The sequence below is a fragment of the Triplophysa rosa genome, linkage group LG4 (assembly GCF_024868665.1).
Source record: "Triplophysa rosa linkage group LG4, Trosa_1v2, whole genome shotgun sequence".
Taxonomy (NCBI): domain Eukaryota; kingdom Metazoa; phylum Chordata; class Actinopteri; order Cypriniformes; family Nemacheilidae; genus Triplophysa; species Triplophysa rosa.
The window spans coordinates 21787010-21811222 of record NC_079893.1 but is presented as its reverse complement, the minus strand read 5'-3'; the positions used below and the strand labels follow the sequence as shown (position 1 = coordinate 21811222).

General features: G+C 41.5%; 1 protein-coding gene across 1 annotated transcript in view; it reads left to right on the top strand.

Moving 5' to 3' along the window:
- The first annotated feature begins 7625 nt into the window (after positions 1–7625).
- glra3 (glycine receptor, alpha 3) overlaps positions 7626–24213 on the top strand; it is a 152739-nt gene continuing 136151 nt past the window's right edge. The window contains exon 1 of the mRNA XM_057332478.1: positions 7626–7674. The gene's annotated coding sequence lies outside the window, so the exon portion shown is untranslated. The remainder of the gene's footprint in view (positions 7675–24213) is intronic.

The following is a 24213-nucleotide window of genomic DNA, read 5'->3' as shown; positions in this document are numbered from 1 at the left end:
TGTAGCACCCTTCATATAATACAAGCAAATATCCAGCAGGGGGAGCCAATCATCATCTGGTTGGCACGTTTTTAATGTCTGTCATTTGGTAATTACATCTTATATATTTTCTCATTAATATACAATTAATGTGTGATTTTTATTATACATTATTAAAATAACACCCTTTCATATCAAGGTGGGACTGGTCTAGAGGATACATAGACCCTTGTCCATGTGCGGTTATTCACCTGTTCCATACCAACCATGAAAAAAAATGTTAAAATGTCATATCAAAAAAGGACCAAAATGCAGCAGAAAAAAATGATTGCACAGAGCCACATTGTGTCTAAATCTTATAAAGCTAAGTAATTGTTCACATCTCCTGCAGTGTCATTGTTTGCCAGAAGGTGGAAGTGAAGCTGTAAAAAACATTAATTCATGTGACCTGGACCTGGCCTTCAGCAGATGAACCAGCGGTATGACATTCACAGCAGAATTGACATTTATCCCTGACATTTTGCTTTTGATGTTTGACATAGCTGACACAAAGAAAATCATGTAAACATCAAACCAAACGTTTTTTCCTCTCATGTTGTCACAAAGAGTGTAATCTTAAGTGTATGAATTATAAAGAGGCATTTTATTAACAAATAACAGATATGAGTCTGTAAATGAAACTACAATCTCTGTGTGATATTGTCTCAAAATATCGCTTTTTTCTAAATAGAGTTACAACCCCCCCCCCAAAAGCTGGGACACTGCAAAAAAACAGAATGCAATGATGGAAATCTAAAAATATTTTTATTCACATATAACATTGAAATCAAATTAAATAAACTGAGCTAATGTATAATTAAAAGAAAAACCGGTCATTTCGAATTTGATGACAGCAACATATCAACATACTGTAAAATTGATTTAATTTCTGTTTTGAATAACATGGATTTATGAGATTTGGCATTCATTGCATTCTGTTTTCATTCATTTTACATATAGTGTCCCAACATTTTCACATTTTGGGTTGTAAAATGGTGATGATCATGGCTGTCAACAAGACTTTCAGTAACTTAAATGTGTTTTTTTTCATACAAAGCTATTATATGTAATTATAACCTGCAAAATACAGCACACAACTAATTTTTTAAGAGGAGTATTGTGTTAATATGCTTCATGAGTTTTATTATTATCACTCATTAATCATGTAACTGTTCTGTACTAGTACAACGGTTGTAGGTCTAAATCAAAAGACTCAAAAGACTAAACAAACGTTATGTGCATGCACGCTTTTGTGGCCCAAACTTAACTTCATGTACACATCCGCAAAGAATGCAGTCCCTGCAGATTATTTCTGATAACAAACAAAAGAACTAAAAAGTATTAGCAGGGCTCTAGACTAACTTTTTGCACTGGTTGCACTGGTGCGCCTAACTTTTTTTCTTAGGTGCACCAGCACAAAAGTTAGGTGCACCCAAATTTTCGACCACATCGCATTTAACACCGCAGTTTTACCAGTTCTTTTCTTTTTAAATCGCTGTCCATATAGGCAAAATTGACTTGTAAATGATTAACTAACAATCTGGTCAACATAAAGTTCTATATTTGAAGCATAATTCTACAAGAAAGGTAACTTACTGAAAAAGTGTTGGTGCTTAAAGTGCTTCACTGAACTGAAATATAAACTTAAAACATCTCAAGATAAATGGACCAGGGCTTGACATAACCTGGGAGGTTGATGGCTCGGTGTCAGAGCATTGCTTATGATTTTCGGACGGATCAGGCCATAATTTAACATTATTCACGAAAAAGTTGTCAATCGTTCTTTTCATCTTCACTCATGATCCGCGGCCACATCCACTCAGTTTAACTGACGGGCCTATAGGCTCCTCCCCTCTCTGTCTGACTGCAGCACACGCATTTTCACACGAACACACCAGAGGTTGCGCTAGACTTTTTTATTGTCCATCATTTAGACTGACAGGCTCGTAAAAAAATCCGTCATAATCTATTATTACCCGTCACTATGGTGCAAGGTGGCGTTAGGTGGTAATTAGTATGTTCGTGACGTCATCACGCTGTACTTGCGTCTCGGAACTTGTTGTATTTTAATACAACTGAATGCCCAATAAAGCCGTTGTTGTTTATATTCATCTATATATTTAATGTTTTAATGTTTATGTACATATGTGATTCGATCAGGGAAAACCCAACACATGGTGCAAATTTATATATTACAGTTTTTGATACCAAGCCCTTTCCAAATCAGTTTTTATTTTGCTCATTGTATGTATGTAACAAAAGTTATGGCTGAGGTCGGCTGAAGCGCTAGGATTTTCAGGAACGGAATTTGGAGGAAAACGGGTTTAAAGTTAAGTGTGATGAAAATAAAAGCACAACAGTCCAGTATCACAAGGAAAAGTCACTTTACGGTGGTAAAAGACTTGCTCTAATAACAATTTAATAAAAAAAAAATACTGTACAAAACCGTTTGAATAAAACGAAAGTAAGGAAAATGGTGCAGCCGCACACTTAAAGAACGAGAGCTCTGCCGTTATCACTACACAAGGAAACTAGCAAACATTACGGACAACAACTAATAAGCAGTGAAGCAAGTTTTACGTTGTTTATCATGTGCATAGTGTCTGGACTTTTGATCATCCCTTGTATGTTTTGCGATCGCATAACTCCCGGTGCTGCAGACGGGGAGCTCTGTCATCTCACGAAAACATTGTATAAAAAACTTTGCATGCCGTAGTTTACACAGGACTGGCGGGAAATGTGATACTCCTTCATTCTTAATGTTATGTAGTTTACTTTGATAGGTGAACTGTCTTTCCCGCGTCTCAGCGCGACATCCGACGGATTTTCTCAGATCGCATCACATATGTCTAGTCAGTAACAATGACGGGTGAAAACACGCACGCCCCTTCGCGAGCATATCACGCAAATTGCCCTCATTGTAATCCGTCAAAATAGCTGACGGACGGACGGCCTTCAGATTTTTCCGTCACTGATAAACATTTTTTGTCAATGACAGAGAATTTTCGGTTAACACGACCATGGTACACACACTTACAGGAAAATCTGGACCACGGCCAATCAGAGGGGCGGTCCGCCCTTCACTATCTCTGATTGGTTTAGACCACGATATGGGCCTAATGTGTGTCTGTTATTGAATCACAGGGAGACTTTCAGAGTCGCGGAGACTTTTTTTCTCCCTCGAACGGCTGGTCGCACCGGTGCGACCTCAGATTTTTCTTCACCATTGAGAAATCAAGTCGCATGTGCGACCAGATTGGTCGCACTCTAGAGCCCTGATTAGCCAGCAAGTGTACACCCAATATTATTTTGGGTCACCACCAGTATTATTTTGTGTTACCACCAGTACCTCCAGTTATTTTTCATACCAAGAACCGTTACTTGGCTAAACTTACATGTGACAAGGCTACATGATCCATTCAACAAATAGTTTATTAATTAAAATTAATTTACAATAAAATTCAACAAATTGTTTATTTAATACAATTGTTATACAATAAAATATGAATACACATTAATATTAATATAAATTACATAAAACATAAATAGACCAGACCGATCAACAAACACAGACCAGAAGTTAACTTTGGGCCAGGCGTTTGTGTCCGATGAAACCGTCTATACAAGTAAAATGAGTACATTAAAGTGAATGGGTTAGTGCCCATCACTATCCAATGTATAAGTAACATGCTTAACATCCCTTGATCTTGCCATTTAAAATGCCGGTGCACTGGTCCCAATAGCCTTCACTTTTACAGCAGCCATTTTATGGCCATTATGGCAACAAGAGGGAGAGCAGAACTGCACAAGATGAGTTTTCAATCATTAAACAGGAGATTACAGTCTGTAAGTGTCTTTGGGCAACTGAAGCCAGCAGGAGCTCCCTGATGAACAAAACACAATCCTGAGTGAAGAAAACAATATTGATTGTGAATGTGCGTAACCTGTCAGACAAGCACTTTTACTGCAGTACTAGAGAATGCCCAATAATTTTTTTTAAATTGCAGATCCAATATGGCATCTTATGATAACAAGATGGCCTCTTTTGATGGTGAGTTCAAATATGTGTCAGTCTGATTAATCATATTTATGAGTTGTTCTAGTGGTAGACTGAACATTTCACACTTTCCTTAGGAAATAAATAATACCCAATTGTTTTGTTTGCAGTAAAACCATGGTTACTCAAATAGCAAAGACAGTTGATTTAAAATTGATTGAATTGATGGTTATTCTCAACATTGATTCAACATTAATCAATATAATTTGCTTTCTGGGTCATTTTTGAAGGTGATTGGTATTGTCATCGTTAAACTATATTAGAAATGGTCATCAGTCAATAAATGGTAATTTAAAAAATGCAAAGGAAGTTGAGATTAGAGCAAGTCTGTAAACTTTTAGATAAGCTGTAGTGTCCTCTGCTGACGGATAGGGGAACTCATCGACATCCCCAATGTCACCTTTTTGTAAACGCAAACTGTTTACTTGGCCTGTAATTCTGTCACATATGTATTTGTCACATAAATAGAGACGTCATGCTTCATCTTTAAGACAGCACTATAAAACAAGTCTTGCTGTCATATTTTCTGTATCTATTTAATAAGATTTTCCTTTAACGTGTGATGCGTAATGCAGAAATGGGGCTTGTAATCTTTATTTTTTGTAAAACACAAACTTAAACAGTCCTTGAATTCCTCTCTGCTCTCTTATAATTTATTCACCTCTGAGCATGTCCGAGTTTAGAGGCCATTATAACAGAACTTGTCCATTCCAACCATTCTGTGTTTCCTCACCGAGGGGCAAGATACACAAGCGCACTCTCTGAAACTCAATTTCTTCACAGTCCAGTGAATAATGAGATGGGATTAAGTGTTGAAGTGGGAAATAATCAGACCATTGTAAGGTGTCAAGGTAGCTGGTGTCTCTTCTGTGCATTTTGCTTCATTGGTGTTTAGATTGGCCATTCACGCCTTAGACCCTCGAGGAAGACACGTATATATTCTGAGCCAGAGGAGAGGACATGTGTAGTTTTCCAATATATCACCAGTGAGCAGAAGTCAAACATCAATCTTTAAGAACACAGAAAATTTCCCAATTAGCTCCTCCGGTTTCTAACAGTCTGTGTCAGAGAGAGAATGCTGAGAACCATTGGATGTTATGATTTTACAAAGCAAACCTTAAGCTTTTTAAGCTCCCTCGTGAAGCAAACATGGGGGTTGAAGAACTTTCAAAAGCTTAATATAAAGTTGAGTAATGAATGAGAGAGCTCTTAATTACAACATGGGGTGTAAAACAGTATGTAATGTTCACACAGTGGTAGTCAATATATATTTTTACCGATACTCAAGGCTTTGAGGAATATGCTCTGTAGGATGATATTTCTCCTGTTGTGGTCCAGCAGTGTGGCCGTGTGCCTCTGGGGGCTCCCCGAAGTGCCACGATATCAGAAATTTGCTGCGTGCCATGTGGCTGGCACAGGTGATGTCGAGCCATTCTCCTCACAAGGACAAAGCAAAGGATAAGGATGTCTGCCTTGCACCACAACCCTGGGGTGACGTTTGAGCTATTGGCGTCTGGAGGCCTTGAGTTGGTCTGACTCTCAAGCTTTAACTTTAAAGCGACGCTATCATGCTATGTCATGCATTCTGACTTCTTTACACTGTTAAACGTGCTGGCTTCTCATGCTTAACATGGACAACTTGTTAAAAAATGAGTTGGATGTATGACGTAGTATTTCTGTACTTCATACACTCCCCCAGCACTCAAATTTGTTTCGGATTTTTTTTTCTAATTCTGGATGCCTGTGTTGTCACAGGGATCCTATTCCTTTTATTAGCTTAAAGCACGAAGGTGAAAGAGCCCACCCACGAGCCAACCGACGAGCGAGACCCGCTTACCATCAAGGTTATCTGCACTGCATGAAGATGGGCTGCGCTGCACTGCAGCTCGATACTCTTGGGATAGTGAAGTTTGTGTGTCTGTTTGTTCACGGCATTTCAGTGATGGATGTTACATAAACGGTGTATATAACGCTGGATTTGGAGATCGTTTGAAACTGATAGGTGGTGTGGTCCCAGTGCTAAAAGATGCCGGACATGAACTGCACACGGTAAGTCAAACTAAGTCATACGTCTGTGTTTTGTTGGCAATCGGCACGTACGTACATAATGTACAAAACATGAAGGGATTAATGTGTTGATTGCTCGTGCTATAGTTCCATAAAACTCTCCCCACTAGTCCCACCTCTAGCAGCTTGTGTTTTTCCGGAAATAATCGTACAACTGTATCTCTCTTTTATAAATTTGATCAAACTAAATACTCTTAGAAGAAATGACGTATGCAAGACTGTATAGGCACTCAAGATTAATATGAGATTACGCAATCTTTAATAAAGCCATTTCTATTACAAATCTGTTATAGACCCCTCATATGCTTTACTTATTGATTCAGGAACATAAGAAGTGAAATAAAGAGCTATATGTGGTTTGCATTTTAGGCTAAGCAATTGCATGTGGCTGTTGACTCATAAATACAGTATATTATTCATCATCTAATATGTCCATATTGAAAATCTTTTCTTGAAAAAAATGTGCGTGCATGAATATGTATCTATGATAAACACAATTGCTGTGAGGCTAGTGATATACAATTTTGGATTTGTATTTTACATTTCTGCCTCAGGGTTGTCATGCATAAAACATAACAGAATATGAATCTGGTTTTTCATTTTGAACAATAATTGGCTTTCTAAGGGGAGAGAACTCTCACGGCATATTGTTGCCCACTTCTGAGTCCAAGCCTTCAGACCGAGAGCATCGTGTAATTGAGGCCAGTTGCCCGTCTTATTAAAGCTTAATGTTTAACCACTGCCAGGCTTCACACATCTCTCCCCTGTCTCCAATTTTATTTTAGTACATTTTAAAGGCCATCTCTTCTTTTTGACAGTGCATGGATTAGCAGCCTGGTTTATAGAAGGGAGACTGTTATTTTTAATTCCCTGTCTGTTGCTAGGCAAAGGCTGTATGCATTGCTAGATTGTTCTGCTTGAGTTGCAGTATGGGTAATTGAGGATAAAGTGGCCACGTTAATTCTAATGATATCGACCACATTTAAAGAAAAAGAAAACGAGTTAGACAGATTTTCCATCATGATTTTTCATCAAAACTCAAAAGTGCAGATTAAATGTGCATTCCATAATGGTTTTTGTGCTGGTCACTTAAAAAACTGATATTAAGACTGCCTTGGTAAACACCATAATCTCATGGCTACGTAACCTTCAAACTAAATGGTCGAAATAGGTGAATTACGCCACAGCGAGCAAAATTTAGTGGAATACATTGATAATGTATCATTGTAACATCTTATAAAATGAATGTGAATATTCAACGCATAAGCAGCTGTAATATACAGTACTGTAATGAACAGCAAACAGTTTTTATCCCTGTAGCTCAGCCGTGAGTGTTTTAGAGGTGTGCAGATGGGAGAGAAAGTAAGAGAGAGAATGTGTTCTGACAGGCTGGAACACAGACACTCTGCAGGTAGCTGCCACAGGCCACATGGTCTGACAAATGCTGCATCACGGAACAAGGAAATGAGAGGAGGATATCCAGGAGAGAGCCAAAGAAAGAGAGAGTACCTAGACTCTTCCTTCCTGCTGTGGTGAGCATCTATGTTTATTATATGTGACAGGACACTTTTCTGTGTGTGTGCGCCCGTGCATGTGTGTGTGTGCACTGTGCATTGCTCTTAAAGTCCCAGTGAAATAAAAAAATACAATGCCTATTTTTTAACGAAATATTGCAGCGTTTATTGTAAATTATCAATGTGGGTCTTAAAATTTGTGTGCCCTCATAATCTTTAGTTAAAATCTGAAAATACACTTGCTTCCTGTAATGACCATACATCTTAAATGATGTGTGTTAGACGGCTTGGGCGGAGCATCCGTTAACTCACCCCCTTCAACTTTCAGTCTGCTGCCAGTTCCATTTCAAAATGCAACGGCTGTTCTTATACATTCAATCAAATCGCACAAAAATACGAAAGCCACGTCCACTTTTTTTCTCATTAGAAATTCCATTTCACTCGTAAATGCGTCAAAATACGGAAGTAAAAAGATTGCAACTTCCGGTTCACGGGGACTTTAAGCAAAATTAAATGTGAAGTATGCAATGTTTGAGGCAACAGCATCTCGTGACGCTATATATGGCAGTTAAGAAGAATTTTCTTCTTAAGAATGTTTTGGGAATCTGGCTTGTGAAAGACAAACAAGTTTAGGTGCTTTAGTAAAGAACACAGAAAAATGTATTTAATTATTGGTATGGTAATCTTTATTATGGTCACTATACATAAACTGTAACGCTAAATGGTATCCATTAAAATATAATTTAAGAGAAACACAGATGTGATTTGTTGTTGGTGAAGCGGATTTTAAGCCTTACTGCTGGGCCTGTGGTGACACATCGGGAAACACTTTCACAGATCACTTTAATCAGCTGTTGTTGATATTGTCTCTGAAAGCGTCTTCCAGCTCGCTGGCAATTCTGCCTCCCATCAACAGCTGAATAAACTGCCCTATAATAAGCCACAAGCCTCGTCCCAGATGGGATTCATGCCAAGAACATCAGGCCGAGCTGTAGTCACAGCTCAACAACTGAGATCTTTCGTAGAGGGCCAAAATATCCCCTGCGGAAAAGCAAAATCAAACATGTTAAGTTACAAACTACCTGCACTGAGGTTGAGAGGGGTTTATGTGAGGCTAGCTGAAGACTGCTAATGGAGGACTCAGGACAGTGCGTGTGATTGTATGATTATCATGCAGGTCGACAGAACGGATGGGCACACTCCTCAGACCAGCAATCAGCTGCCAGATTTAACCACATTTCAAACTGAATTCTGCTCACAAAGCCTACAGAGTTAGAGAGAGCATAAGGGAGAATGTGGAAATTGGTAAAATGGAGAAAAGTGCAACAAAACAGAAAATGCTCCAAATCTGTTTACTTGAATTCCAGCCAGCTGGACTGAAAAAGCTAACGCACAGCATCTGTTGCAATTAATGTTCAATCCATGAATTCAAACGGCGTGGTTATATAAGCCCGTTCAAAAAACGTTATGGCGAGAAGGCTTGTACGCCCCGAGAGCAACATTACGCAAACAATCGTTACTGACCCCCGAGCCGATGAGCAACTATGACACACTGTTTATCGCCTTATTTAGACATATTTACAATCTGCTCCCAGTCATGTCAACATACAGACATTAAAGTTTTATGATGTTCATTACTTTCCCAATTCCCAGTGGTCATGAATAGTCATAATTCTCCAAAATGTATTTTCTCGAAGAAAAGCTAGAAGGCACGAGGCTTGGGGCTTAGATGTTCATTATAGAAGGTCTTCTGTTCATATCATGTTACGTCCTTGTTTTCCTCATTGATTGTTAGAGTGGCATACATGGGATCAGACTTAATGAGGCTGAGGTTCTCTGTCAACTTCATTAAAGTGGATTTGCTTGCTTGGGGAAGAACATGCATTAGAACATACACATGAGTTATTACATGTGATAAATGTGTGATTGCTTGCATTTCTGTGGTTTTTAGTCACAAATCTTGTAGTTCAAATCAGAGAATGTTATTGCACAAAAGGCTAACTGACAAAGAATCCACAGCTTTGATTTTCTACTACATAAATATTTTAGGCTGCATGCATATACCTCATGGTTTCTTATTGTGTTTCATACATGTGGTGGTCCATCACCTTACTCACTTTTTTTTTCGTTTGATTTGTGTCTAAATATAAAATATATGGATTTTTTGTAAGGTACAATTTCTTTTTATAACATGCTGAGTAAAGTGAAGTGCCTTAAATACATCCTGAATGATACACCCCTGAATGCTATAGCACAAATCCCTGTTGTTTAGTATGTACAGGCCTACATGTGTTCTTAAAAGAAAAGAGGGCATGTGTATAAGAGCATGCAGTGAATTGATAAAGATTTATAACGTTTGAGTTGCCAGCACACATTGTTTTGCCCTTAGGACAAAATAAATGAACCCGGAATACAACCAACCATTTTGTGTAGATGTATAGCAAATGAATGCCACCGAGGTTATTTCAAAAAAGATGTGCACCCCTCGAACAAGCAGTTATTCACACTTTACCCTGTGGATGCAAAACCTTCAAATAAAGGATTTTGTAAGAAAAAAATGTAGGGATTGTAGGCCCTATGCACAGATAGCCTGATTGACAGGTGCACTGACCCTTATGTTATATTACATTTACCATTTGCAGTGGTCAAGCGACAGATGGAATCACGTCAGCTGACATGACTCTTCAATGTCCACAAGGTCTAAAACTCATTCCCATTGGCCGTTAAGACAAGAAAATGTCAATGGACGTACATGATTAGATTTTACTTTTGCAAAATGTTAGGACAGTTTTTGAACTCAAGAAAATGATGGGGCATATTAGTTCCAGTCATGTGAATGGCTGTAGGTGTTCTGATGTGGAAGGTTTGACATTATTCTAACCTCTTCCTCTGAGGGCCACAGAGCAGATTTACATATCATTCCAAGTGTGTGTTTGAGCCTTCTGATTGTGTAGCATGTGCATGGACTGTTAAATTCTCTGGGGCAGATGATAGGCTCATCACTGATTTGTTTGCATTTGCTTTATAGGGAACATTTGGCTTTGTTTACAAGGAATGTTTCAAAAATTTGATTGTAACCATTCGAGCCTTTGGTCTACTGTTGACAGTTCTGCAGGCGTGGACTTGGGGAAATATTAATATTTGCAAGATGCTCCTAGGATGCTAGATAAAAAGCTTTCATGCTTTTCTTAATGTATCCTGTGTTTGGAGGTGAGACCCGGTTAAAAAGAATAGAAATCAGTATTTTTGTCTTGTTTTCCAGTAACCAAAATTAAAGTCAGCATCAGCATATGCTGCACATTATCAGGCATCAGCTGTACAATACACATCACCATACATTGGTCCCAATGGTCCTGAATGGAACCTGAATCATGTGTTGTATGTCAGTAACAGTAACACTACAGAATTACAACCCTAAATTTGTCACTGTGATACATTTTAGCAATAAGCTGACTTTAAATCTGAGTGATCAAAGCCTACTAGTGAATGCAATCGATATATTGAAGAAAGTTAGTTACCGAACAGCACTGGCTCCCATTCACTTCTATTGTTTGGACACAAAACAAATGCAAGTGAGTGGAGGCCAGTTTACAACATTATTTAAAACATTTTCTTTTGTGTTCTGGGGAAGAAAGAAAGTCATACAGGTTTGAAATGACAAGAGAGTGAGTAAATGATGACAGAATTTTAATTCTTGGGTGAACTATTACTTTTACACAGGCACGTGCATGAGATCTTGTATCTTTAAGTAGGCCTACATAAAATACTGAAGCACTCAGCACATACATTTGAGACAGACGATTTACTGTCCAGACAAAAAGCATCTGAAAATAAAGAAACATTTATAGCAATTTCCCTGATGTGTTTTCTGAGCTTTAGACGATCTCTGACGTTATTTCAAAAATACCATTTATTATTAGCGCAGTGTGAATGAGACTCCTAGACTAAATCCCAGCGCAGAGAGAAAGGCAGGATTTGTGAGGTTTTAAAATAAACACTGTTCCATATAGCACCAGGAGGTACTGCTAACATGCCATATGAATGCTAATCAAGCTTAAATTGCATTTTCTATTCCAGAGACATGTATAGAATATTTATTGATGCACTCAAAACAAAGTCTCAGAAATTAATTGTTTGATTGAATCTGTTTAATTGAAGATTGTTTCTAGCTTTCATGTGTGTGGAAATGGAACACAATATGATGCTGGTGATTTAAATCAGACTGTGACTAGCAAACAGCGGTTCAATTTTGTTTCTATAGTACTTTTACCAGTATGCATTCCTTCATAGCAGCTTTAAAGAAAACATTTTAGTACAAGAAAAGCAAAATTAGGCCAAAAATATTATCTGTGTCCACCCAGTGAGCAAACTTAGGCTAAGTTAAACAGGCCAGTTCTCTTCTGTCTACACAGTGTGAATATAGTGACATTGCTAGTTATGTTATAATAAAATTGGTGTGATACTGTAGCCATGATAAACAGTACTATTGAAGAATATACTGTAACTGTTACAAACTGTGTAAATATTTAGGTGTCTATAGCATTCTAGTTGAAACGTTGCATTCTCAGTAACATTAAGAAAATAAATGTGTGTTAAAGCAACAACGAACCGTTTTTCGACCTTAAAATAATCTCTCTAAAATTATTTTAGTTGTAGGACAACTCTTAACTGGACGAATTTTACTGCCGCTTCTACCGAAGCAGCCCTCTATCGGCTGAAATCACACTTGTAACTTTGGTTTGTGGGTAGGATCCCAAGCCCCGCCCATCACCTGCTTTACGAGAGAGAGTTTTACTCATAGCCTGGGTGAAGTTAGCCAACATCTAACAATAAGACGAGACCATCTAGTTCAATGCAAGTCTCCAAACCATGCCCATGGCAGAGCCTGCAAAAAAAACAAAGAGGGTTTGTCGGAGGAAGCGAAGAAAAGAAAGAGAGAGAGTCCGATCACAAATCAATATCGGACGGGCTTACACTCGGTGGCGCGAGCTGAAAGAGGCAACGGGTTGCAAAACTGATGGAGACCTAGCGGTCCTGCACTGGATTTGTAAGTGTTATATGTACATTTTTCTTACACTCCTGTACTTTTGAGCTTATTTGTTATTAGGATGTGTTCAGGTTGTTCATTGGCGCACCACCGGTTCACAATTTATAACCATAAGGTAGCTGAGAGATAATATTTTGTTGCCCCGGTGTCGATAGCTAGCATGTTGTTTCTCGTCACGAATTTGTGTAATGCATGTAAACGAAGACTGCCAAACCACAATAAACATTTTGTGGTAAAAATGTGCAGATTCCGCAGTTCAGACCAGTTATGCACGCAATTGTTGAACAGTTCAGTTGTTGGCTAATGTTATCGTTATGTATAATTATATGCTATGCGCTGTTTTCATAGCGAGTTGAGTGTAGTTATTACACAATCTGGGTATGCGGGTTACATCAGCTTTGTAAACAAATTCACGTGTATTGAGCTGACAACAGGGAAACTTTGCGACAGTATTTACGACACACGTATCAGACAATTGCGCTTATCAACCACATGGGGTAACCATACACCAAAACGGCTCGTTGTTGCTTTAATAGATGTCAACAATCCCACAGTGAGCAAGCCAGAGGCGACTGTGTCAGATAAAAAAACTCCAATATGTGTTTTCTCCACACGGGTTAAATTGAAGAGTCCTGAATCATTGACATTTCATGTAGACACATTTGCTCTCACTGAGAGACTATTCTAGAATTGCCTCCCTGAATTTTGCATTGACTTGCAGCTCTTTCTGGAATGCTGATGAAAAAGTCAACATTAATATACTCTACTAAAATCTTCAACAAGGCTAACTAAATTAAATTTTTAACCACAGCAACTTTACTGAGGAGACTCTAAGCACTACTGAGTTGTGAATTGAGGTTCAAAACAGGAAGAAGAGACCAAAACAACATTCAGTTACTGTGTTTAAGTATGTCATTCCAGAACTTAATCCCAGTATGCACACTTGTACACTTGGGCAGCTTAAAATGATTGAATAAATAATTATTTATTTTATTATGAAAAAGAGAGACAACAGAGTGGAATGACAAACATGTCTGCCATACAAATAGACAGGGAATCCTTATTGCTAATAAACTCAGTTTTTTGCAGTAGGAGTAGCCCAAACATTATTCTTCTCTCGTTTTTGTTTCTATGTTGATTCACTGAATCATATAAGAGCAGTCTGTTCAGCTCTGCTATTTCTGATCCTGTCATTGCTAATTGGATCAAAGAAGGATGCTGCTTTTAACCTTTACAACAGCTGTTAAATCATTACGGCTCAAGAAGTATTCTCAAGCAAGAAGTTTTGTATGAGAACAGTTTCAATGAACCACTTTTATAGTAATAAAATACATTTTTACTGGTCTCATTGTCCTTAACATCACAATGCACTACAGCCTTGCTTCTTATGCAACACTGAAAAGACAATATTTCAAAAGAACTATCTGCTAAGATAGTGTCCCTTCTATTTAAATATTACCATTAATTTTTCCTTCGGTGGAAAATTTAAGTGGAAATTTGTATTTTGATGACAATCAAGTGGAGAGAAGAAAGGAAATGTGTCCCTCTTTAAATCAGAGTCAGTCTAGCAGATCAGAAGCCTTGCCATGCTTTGCCGAGAAAGATGCAGTTTGGGGTGTAGAACATGTGGATGGCGCTTTACTTAATGTATGGTATTCATTCTCTCCTCTTCTCTTTCTGGTGAGAGAGTCTATGACAGACAGGAAGGAAAAAACATAGTCCTTCACACTTCACCACCTGAAGAGCACTCATCCTATAGCTTTTGAAGGTTCCTCTCATGAAAGTCGATCAAATGAGGGTACGGATTATGCAGAGGCTGTGAGCAGTTGAAATATCTGAGTAGGTATGCTCTATGCTGTGAAGAAAGCTATCACACTATCATCAAAAATCATACCCATGGATATTTTTAATGTTTCAGTAAATTATTTTAAACAGCAGTAACACGTTTGCTTGCACAGTGTCAATTCAGATACGTGTGAATTATAAGAATGAGAATGTCTCTGTTTGTTGGATCAGTGTAAATCAGCTTAAAGACTTATACATGTGTCTTTAATTAACAATGTCTCGAACTGTCAAGGTTGCCAAGATTTGGGATAATAAGGAAACAAGAAACACCTGGGGAAACTAATTATCCTGAAAAACTACAAAATACTATGGTCCGCAAACAGGAAGTAACCTAAAAGTCCAAAATAACAGGGGAGCACAAAACAGATTATAACAACCGTGCTCAAAACACCGGCTCGCCTTTGGGTGACCCGAGTTAAAGTTTTAGTCCTTTCCCGAACCTACTGACCTCTCTCCTCCCCTACAACCTCCTGTCCATCCTACGTTACTCTTACACTTATAAAAATAAAGGTGATTCACAAGAGAGAACCTTTTCTGTGTAAATGGTTCCATAAAGAACCTTTAAAATCCGAAGAACCTTTTTGTTTCACAAAAGGTATTTTGTGGTTAAAAGGGTCTTCAGTTTGTAAAAAGGTAAGAAAGTCATGGTTCATTAAAAAACCTTTGACTGAATGGTTCTTTGTGAAACCAAAAATGGTTCATCGCTATTGTGGTGTTAGAGGAACCAGGCAGAGAGTAGATTCAAATGCAGTTTAGACATTTAATTAAATAAACAAAAACAAACCAAGGTAATCCACAGAACGCCGGAGGCACAAAAACAAAGCATGACACAGGAGCATGAAACAAAGACCGACACCAAACAAAGGAAACACTAGGGCTTATATACACTGGGATAACAAGGAAACAAGAAACACCTGGGGAAACTAATTAACAAGAAAAACTACAAAGGACTACAAACATGGCACACAACAGGAAGTGACAGAAAAGTTCACAAAGACAGGGGAAACACGGACTGGGATCGTGACAGCTATGAAGCACCTTTTAAGCACTCTTATTTAAACAACAAGGCAAAAAGGCCCAGAATCTGATTTTATCTGATACATAAATAAAAAAGAAATAAATAAAAATACAGTTTCGAAAACACCCAGCCTGGCTTTCTTTATGAGATTATTTCCCACCGCATTATGATGCTTAGAATATTTTGGATTAAAATTATACAAATGTTAAGAGGGAATACACTTTATAGCCGTTTTGCATAGCAAATATGCCCAACATACTCTGTTCTATATTCTAATTCTCTGCTTAAGCCATTATACATTTATAGTAAATATTTTTTCAAATACACTCTTTGAGATGAAGTTTACAAATTAATACTTATGAAAATCTGAACTAATTTTTGTTTCAAGTTGTAAAATTGTATGCCTGCAGGTATAAATTTAAATGTCAACTATTCATGCGTTAGACCTATTTAATAATGCAAGGTTTAGGACAAGATTGCTTTCCCATTAATACCTTTACAGCAGGCGTTGCACTGATTAAATTATGAGGGCAAAATTCTCTTTAATAGTTACAAAATGTTAAGATAATGTTTTCTTTGCTCTCCAGCAGGAAGAACAGCATGAGGAGACAGTGACTCAGTCTCTGTCAGTTGCTGTCAATAGCTTTGTGTTGACACTTTGCTTTGGTCTCAAGGTCCCTGTCGAAAGCCTACTGAAGAATGTATGTTTCTTTGTCTTGACAGCCTGAGTTTCTCCTTTTATTTCTAGCCATGCTACTTTTTCCCCTGCACTGAAGCCCTGATGTCTTGTCAGGCTACAGATTTTCATGAGTATAATTCTTTACATTGAAACAGTATGCATAGACATTCACCTCAGTGTGATGTTGTAAAATGAGTGTAATGAAAAATAGTTATAAATTAAGCTAGCTTTTGGAAGGTAGAAAGTTTCAGGTTTGTGAAATTCATAATACACAATGAAAGTTATTGAAACAGGATCATCTCTATACCATTCAATTCAATTTTATTTATATAGCGCTTTTCACAATGTGCATTGTTCCAAAGCAGCTTTACAGGAGCAAATAAGAAAAACACAGAAAGGTAAAACACAGCACAGTGCATGGTGTTTATAGACCAAGCAAGATCATTATAATAAATAATATCTAATAAATAAATGAATAAATAAATAAATGCAGTCTCCCGGTGAGCAAGCCAACACTGCACTGTTGTGGCGAGGAACCAAAACTCCAATGATGAATAAATGGAGAAAAAAACCTCGGGAGAAACCAGGCTCAGCCGGGAGGGCCAGATCTCCTCTGACGTGTCATAGCTGCACTCAGTGACCCCGACCAAAGCCACCGAGCAACGTCCACGAAGAACAGGGAGAGCCCACGAGCCGTGACCCAGGAAGCCCCACCCGCCGAATCCGTGCAGGTCCAACCCGGTCCCATTCCGCGATCAACAACAGACAACAGAGGAACAACCAGGGAAAAATAGTAATGGCATAATGTAACTTTATTCCTCTGTTGTCCGACATCGACCACAAACAAGACCAACCAGACCAGACCCACACAGTCCCAACAAATGAAACGCCCCGAACCACAACCAACAAGCCCCCCCACTCCCTACAAACACCCACCCAGCAACCTCCAATCAAAGTCACTGAGTGCAGCTATAACTTCAAACTGCTGTCATGTGATGCAAGTTTAGCATTAAATACCAAGTATTGTAAATTTAGCATTAATGTGACAAGTAGTCTGTCTTTGCTCTCGGTTGGGGATGGAATTGTCTGAGCTGGGCCGGTCAGATGGTCACCTTTTTCTTGGGTTGTGATGGAATTGACTTGGATGGAGCTGGGATGGTCAATCAGTCCGCAGGCTCTCGCAGGAGGATGGCACGGGATTTTCCGATGTAGCTGGCGTAATCTCTAGTTGGGGATGGGCCTATGACGTTCATCTGGGCCTGGCAGAATCTCTACCTACCTCGGGATGGGCATCCCGAGGCGAGGGCAGAAAGAGAATAATTAGCGTAGCTGCTGTTCATTAGCTATGTATTAGTGAATGCTTGGCTGAAAAGATGTGTCTTTAATCTAGATTTAAATTGGGAGAGTGTGTCTGACCCTCGAATAGTATCGGGGAGGCTATTCCAGAGTTTAGGTGGTACGTATGAGAAAGCTCTACCCCCTTTGGTGGATTTAGTTATTCTAGGTGTTATCAAAAGTCTGGAGTTTTGAGATCTTAGAGAGCGTGATGGGTTGTAGTGTGGTAGAAGCTCTGTTATGCAGGTAGGTGCTAAACCGTTTAAGGCTTTATAAGTAATTAAAAGAACTTTAAAGTCAATACGATACTTAATGGGTAGCCAGTGAAGGGATGATAACATTGGGGTTATGTGATCGTATTTTCTGGACCTGGTTAGAACTCTGGCAGCTGCATTCTGAACTAACTGTAGTTTATTTATTGATGAGTACCATGGTACTGCCACAGTACTTTTATCTAAAAGTAACTATTTTCTCACAAATTTCCAGTGACTTGTTTGTAGATATTAGGTATATTTACCATCAAATGAACCTTGCCTTACTAGTTGGAGACACTTGGCACTTGTACGAGTCGATAGTGTGTGTCAGAACAAGTGTAAAATGCACATAATCTGTCCATTACGCTTGTACAGCTACTCTGGGCAATTACAGCAGCTGACCCAAGAGATTCACCTTGATCTTGCTGTACTTTGAATGTGGAAATAGTGCTGGACAAATGCGTTACATTTATTGCACCAACTATTTATACCTCAAGACGCCTGAAATGACAGGGTTTCCCAGGCAGTCTTTAAGAATGACGCATTTGACTGCTCTTTTCACATCCATCAGTGGGCAAACCTTGTTTTTACTGAACTGAATGTGTCATTTCATAGACGTTACTTGCTTGCTGTCATACTCTGTCAGCTGGTTTTGTCACTCTGTGCCGCACCTAAGAGGAAATATTGCGTTGGGCACCGAATAAAAGCAGTGATCCCAATCAGCAACATTTTAGCAATTCAATGTATTTTGAAGTATTTAAATGCCTTTTTTCATTGCATATATAGAATTCTTTTTAAACATGACTGATGTCACGACTGTGGCAGAAGAACCCAAGCGCAGGCAGACGTGAAGGGGTTAACAAAGGGTATTTATTTATAAAACAACAAAACAGAAAACAAAGACCCACAATGGGGTAACGAGGACTGAACTAAATATAAAGACAGAAACAAAAGTACTTCCCACGAGGGGGCAAAAACAGCTGGGTAAAAACAAAAACTAAACTAGAAAACAACGACACAACGTCTCAAATAACATAGAAAGGGAAAAACACGGGCAAGGCAAACTACTCACATAACACGACATGTACTATTTACCCGGTTTAATCCACGAGCACAAGACAAAGAAACATGAGGGCATTTATAGGGGAACACAAACGAGGGATAACGACATGGGGCAGGTGTGGTTAATCAAACACTCAGGGAAAGATCACAAGGAAACGAGAGGAGCGGGGCCAATGACGAGACACTGGAGAGAACGCATATTGTCAAAAGGACAATAATATGTTTCTCTCCACACATAACCAAAGACCTTGTCATGACTCTGCTACAGGACCAAGAAAAACATGACTAAATGAAGTAGAGCCATGACAGAAGCCCCCCCTTTAATGAGCACCTCCAGGTGCTCACCAAGGGGTAGACGGACGAGACAAGACAGACTGGGAGACAGACAGGACAAGGCAAAACAAAGAAAACAAAATCAAGGGCACACATGACAAGACAACAACAGGATTTGGGAGGGACAATAAAAACAACAAACAAGGGAGGGGGGGAGCGGCCAAACAAGGGCCCATAGGGGGCAGTCCATGGGGGTGGGGAGAAGACCCAGTCCCCGGCTGCGCTCGAGGGTGCGGAGTCCTGGGGGACTTAGGGGGAGTCCTGGAGGGGACAGTCTTTGGCCCTGGCAGTTTCCCAGGGGCCGGCTGGACAGGGATTGACGCCGGCTGGAAGGCCGGCTGGACAGAGCTTGACGCCGGCTGGAAGGCCGGCTGGACAGGGCTGGATCACCGGACTGGACGCCGGCTGGATCACCGGACTGGACGCCGACTGGATCACCGGACTGGACGCCGGCTGGACCACCGGACGCCGGCTGGACCACTGGACGCCGGCTGGACCACCGGACTGGACCACCAGACTGGACGCCAGCTGCACCACCGGACTGGACCACCGGACTGGACGCCAGACCGGAGGATCTATTGACATAAATGCAATATAATATACATAACTATGTGTGCAGAGGTGTATAAAGAGCTTACACAATGAAGTGTTATGTTTTTATTACCTCAGAATGAGCTTTTTCTATCTACATACACCTTGCATATAATTCGCCATGTTCTGTCAACCATCGTAGTGTTTCGAACGGGAGAGGTGGAGTGAGTGGTTGGCCGCTAGATTTCACTGACTGGACCTTTAAAACGAATAAACATAAAACATTATGTTTATTGTCATTTTGAAGATGTTAAAGCTTAAATTTTTATTTCAACCCGCATCCAAAATATATTAAAAAAAGGCTAAATGATCTACACACATAATACACTTTTCTATAAAATGATCCATCTGGTAAACTTGAACAAAAATAGAACTAAAATGAATATGATTATTCAGATAAGCCTCTTGTCATCCGCTTAAACTTTTCCCCTGCTGTTTTTGAAATGCAGTGATAATTGTGCAAAGGTTTGAATGTTTTATTTTTTTTATTTATAGGCCTCAGAAAACGCCTGTAAATTCTGCTGCTTCCTTTTGCAATGTTCTTGTGACGCCAGAGTTCTGAGTGTGTCGTTATTATCTTTTTGCTAGCACTGTGTAAATGCAAGACCTGTGTTACCAAGCCAATGCTGTAAATAACTTATGGACCATGTACATTTAATATGCAAGAGAATACTAGTATAAAGGTATATTTAGTGATCAGGTTTTTGATGTGGAAGTATGTGGTGTTTTATTTTTTTACATTGACATTTTTGCAAAAATGATTTGCATTGTCAACATAATCTGCTTGTTTCACTTTTTGCACTTTCTCAACCTGTATGTTCTATGTAAAATCCGAAATGTAATTTTCTGTGTTCTAAGGGATGTATTTGGAATAGGAATGAACGGTGTTACTGTTGGTGATAAGAATAATTGAACCTTAGAAGTTAAGAAAATCACCTTAGAAAAAAAGCCTATACGTAATTAACTTCCACACTCAAATAATTCTCCTAATAATGGTAATCTTAAGCAGATAGCAAACCCTAAAAGCACCTTCTCTATTTTTATGCTAAATTAAATTCATGTTCCCTTTCTGTCGGTCTCTCGACGTTGTGTCGAGCCGACAGATGGGGTTCGTCCCTGAGAACCAATCGCTTCCGACTTCTTAGAAAAGGCCAATGAAAATTGGCGAATGAAATTTGCATGCCGGACTCCGCCCCAGGATATCCGGGTATAAAAGGGAGACGGCGTGCCTCATTCATTCACCTTTTGTTCTTCAGAGCCTTTGCTCATGATCAACAGACTTCGCTACAAGTAGCAACTACAAGACTGCTGGCTCTACAACGTGGTGCAGCGGACTTTCCCTTCCTGCGGCGACTTCCCCTGGGCGTCTCGGCAGTTGCAGAAGTGTTCGAGTTTTTGCTCTAAAAGAGCAAATTTCTCCAGCGTGGCATGTCCCGCTGTTCTCGTGGGTGCAACACACTCATCGAGGAGGGGGATGGACACAATGTCTGCTTCCAGTATGCTGGGGCAGATGTTGTGGATACGTCCTGCCCGCACTGCGGGCGGTTGAAGATTCAGACGTTGTGTCACGGGTGGCTGTGTTCCCACGGGACTCAGCCACCACCTCGTCTGCTTCCCGTTCCGTGATGGCAGGACTACGGCCCTGCCACCCGCTACGGAGAGCAGCGAGGGTGATATGAGGATTACTGTGAGCGCTAATCCGTCAGCCACTGGCTCACGGACCGTTCGCACCTCGTCTCGCTCGTCTGACTGTTCCCCATGAGACGGTCCCACCGTCTTGTTCCTCAACCACGTACCGGACATGGTACGTGATGATGAGACGTCTGTTGCAGCATCAGAGGGTGACTTACTGGCATCAGACTACGACGATTCCTTGAAGCTCCCTCCCTCGGGGGGTTAAGCTCAGGAAGAAGCGGACGTCGAAATGTCAGCCATGCTATCCCGGGCCGCCGGCATTGGGTTGCGGTGCACTACACTGCCTCTCCCAACACTCGCGGCTGGATACACGGTACCTTGGGCTTGAGAGCGGCTCCAAGTCGCCCCCAGTGCCGTGTTCCCCCGGAAGTGCATGAGGAACCTAGTACGACCTAGAACGCTCACCTTCGGTGCGTACACGTCAACTAGTTCCATCACCCTTTCTTCCCTGGATGGTGGGGAAGCTAGAGGATACATCGATGTCCCCCAAGGGCTCGACCTAGACTCCCGTCCAAAGCACGTAGGCTTTTCGGCATCTGAGGTGTCGAGAGCTTACTCTGCTGCGGGCCAAGCTGTCTCCTCTCTCCACGCAATGGCCATCTTACAGGTCCATCAGGCCAATGCGCAGAGAGAGCTCCACGAGGGTAAGACCGACCCAGCGCTTATGCAGGAACTCTGCGCCGTCACCGACCTTGCTCTACGGGTGACCAAGGTGATCGCACGGGCGATGTCCACACTTGTGGTCCAGGAGAGACACCTCTGGCTGAACCTTGCACAGATGAGTAACGCCAAAAAAGTCCGCTTTCTCAATGCACCCATCTCGCAAGGGGGGCTGTTTGGTGGTACTGTCGAGCTGCAGTTCTCGACAGTAAAGGAGCAGACAGAGGATATCAAGTATATCCTCCCCAGCCGCGACTCGACTGCCCTATGGCCGCCGAGATCCCGTGCACCGTCTGCTTCCCAGCAGCCCTGGTCTTCTTCGAGACATCGAAGAGGAGACCACCACCCCATCAGCAGCCGCGGCGGAAGCCAAAGCGGCCCTCATGGGAAGATCCCAGGGAGATCGAGAATACCTTCGGGCCCGACCCCAGCCATTCCATTGCTGGTGGTCGATCCGGGAAGGTTCCTGCCTCGTCCCAACAGCCCACTTCTAAGAGTTTTCTCTCTCTCTGGGCGTTTATCACAGCCGCTCTCACCCTCTACACGACGGTGTTCGGCAACTCGACGTTGCGTCACGGCGAGACCCAATGTCGAGGATAATCAGCAGCCTAAGCACTCTCAATCGACGGTGCGTTGTGCCACATCATCGTCTGGGTATTATCACAGCCGCTCTCACCCTCTACACGACGGTGTTCGGGAGGTCGATGAAGCAGAACGTACCCCTAGCCTCCCTGTTTCGGTCCCTGGGAGCCTGACAAGAGCTTCCCAAACCGTCACGGTGACTACTGGATACGATCCGTCTCGGCTACGCGGTCCAACTCCCCAGACGCCCGCCCAAGTTTCGGGGCATCCTCTCAACCTCAGCAGAGGCAAGGATGCTCCAGTGCTTCGGGCCGAGGTCGCCACCCCTCTGGTGAGGAAGCGACCGTGCTCGTCCGTCCAGCCGAGATGTTCAACGGGTTTTACAGCCCGTACTTCATCGTCCCCAAAAAAGCGGGTGTCGCTAGATCTGCGTACCCTGAACAGGCACCTACTCAAGCTGCCGTTCAGGATGCTCACGCAGAATCGCATCCTGGCATCTATCAAATGTCAAGATGAATTCATGGCAATCGACCTGAAGGATGCTTACTTCATGTCTCGATCCTCCCTCGACATCGCCCGTTCCTATGGTTCGCTTTTGAGGGTCAGGCATATTAGTACAGAGTCCTCCCTTTCGGTCTGTCCCTGTCCCCATGAGTCTTCACAAAGATCATGGAAGCCGCCCTCTCTCCCCTCAGGGAGAGAGGTGTGCGGGTACTAAACTATCTCGACGACTGGCTCATTTGACACACTCGCGAGATCTGTTATGTACACACAGGGACCTAGTGCTTCGGCACCTAGATCGATTGGGACCACAGGTCAACCGAGAAAAGAGCAAGCTCTCCTCTGTGCAGAGCATCCTCTTTTTTTTGGTATGGAACTCAACTCTGTCTCCATTACAGCGCGACTGACTCAGAAAGCGCCCAGTCATTGTTGAACTGCCTGGAATATTTCAAGCAGCCAGCGGTCCCCCTGAAATTCAGAGGCTCCTGGGCACATGGCATCCTCGGTGGTGGTGATACCCCTCGGGTTGATGCACATGAGACCGCTCCAACACTGGCTACAGAGTCGAGTTCCCTGGAGAGCGTGGCACACGGGCAGCAGGCGGATGGTGATTACGCCTCTCTGCCGACGCACACTAACCCCTGGTCTTCAATGACCTTTCTACGGATGGGGGTCCCTCTTGGGCAGGTCATGAGGCGCGTTGTGGTGACGACAGACGCCTCCCTGCAGGGTTGGGGTGCCGTGTGCAATGGGCACGCAGTGTCGGGGCGATGGACAGGCCCCCGCCTGCGCAGGCATATCAACTGCCTAGAGTTGTTGGATGTGCTACTTGCACTGAAGGGGCTACAACCTCTCGTGCAGGCCAAGCATGTGCTGGTCCGGCGGACAGCACAACTGCCATAGCGTATATCAACCGCCAGGGTGGAGTTCGCTCACGGCAGCTAACATGACTCGC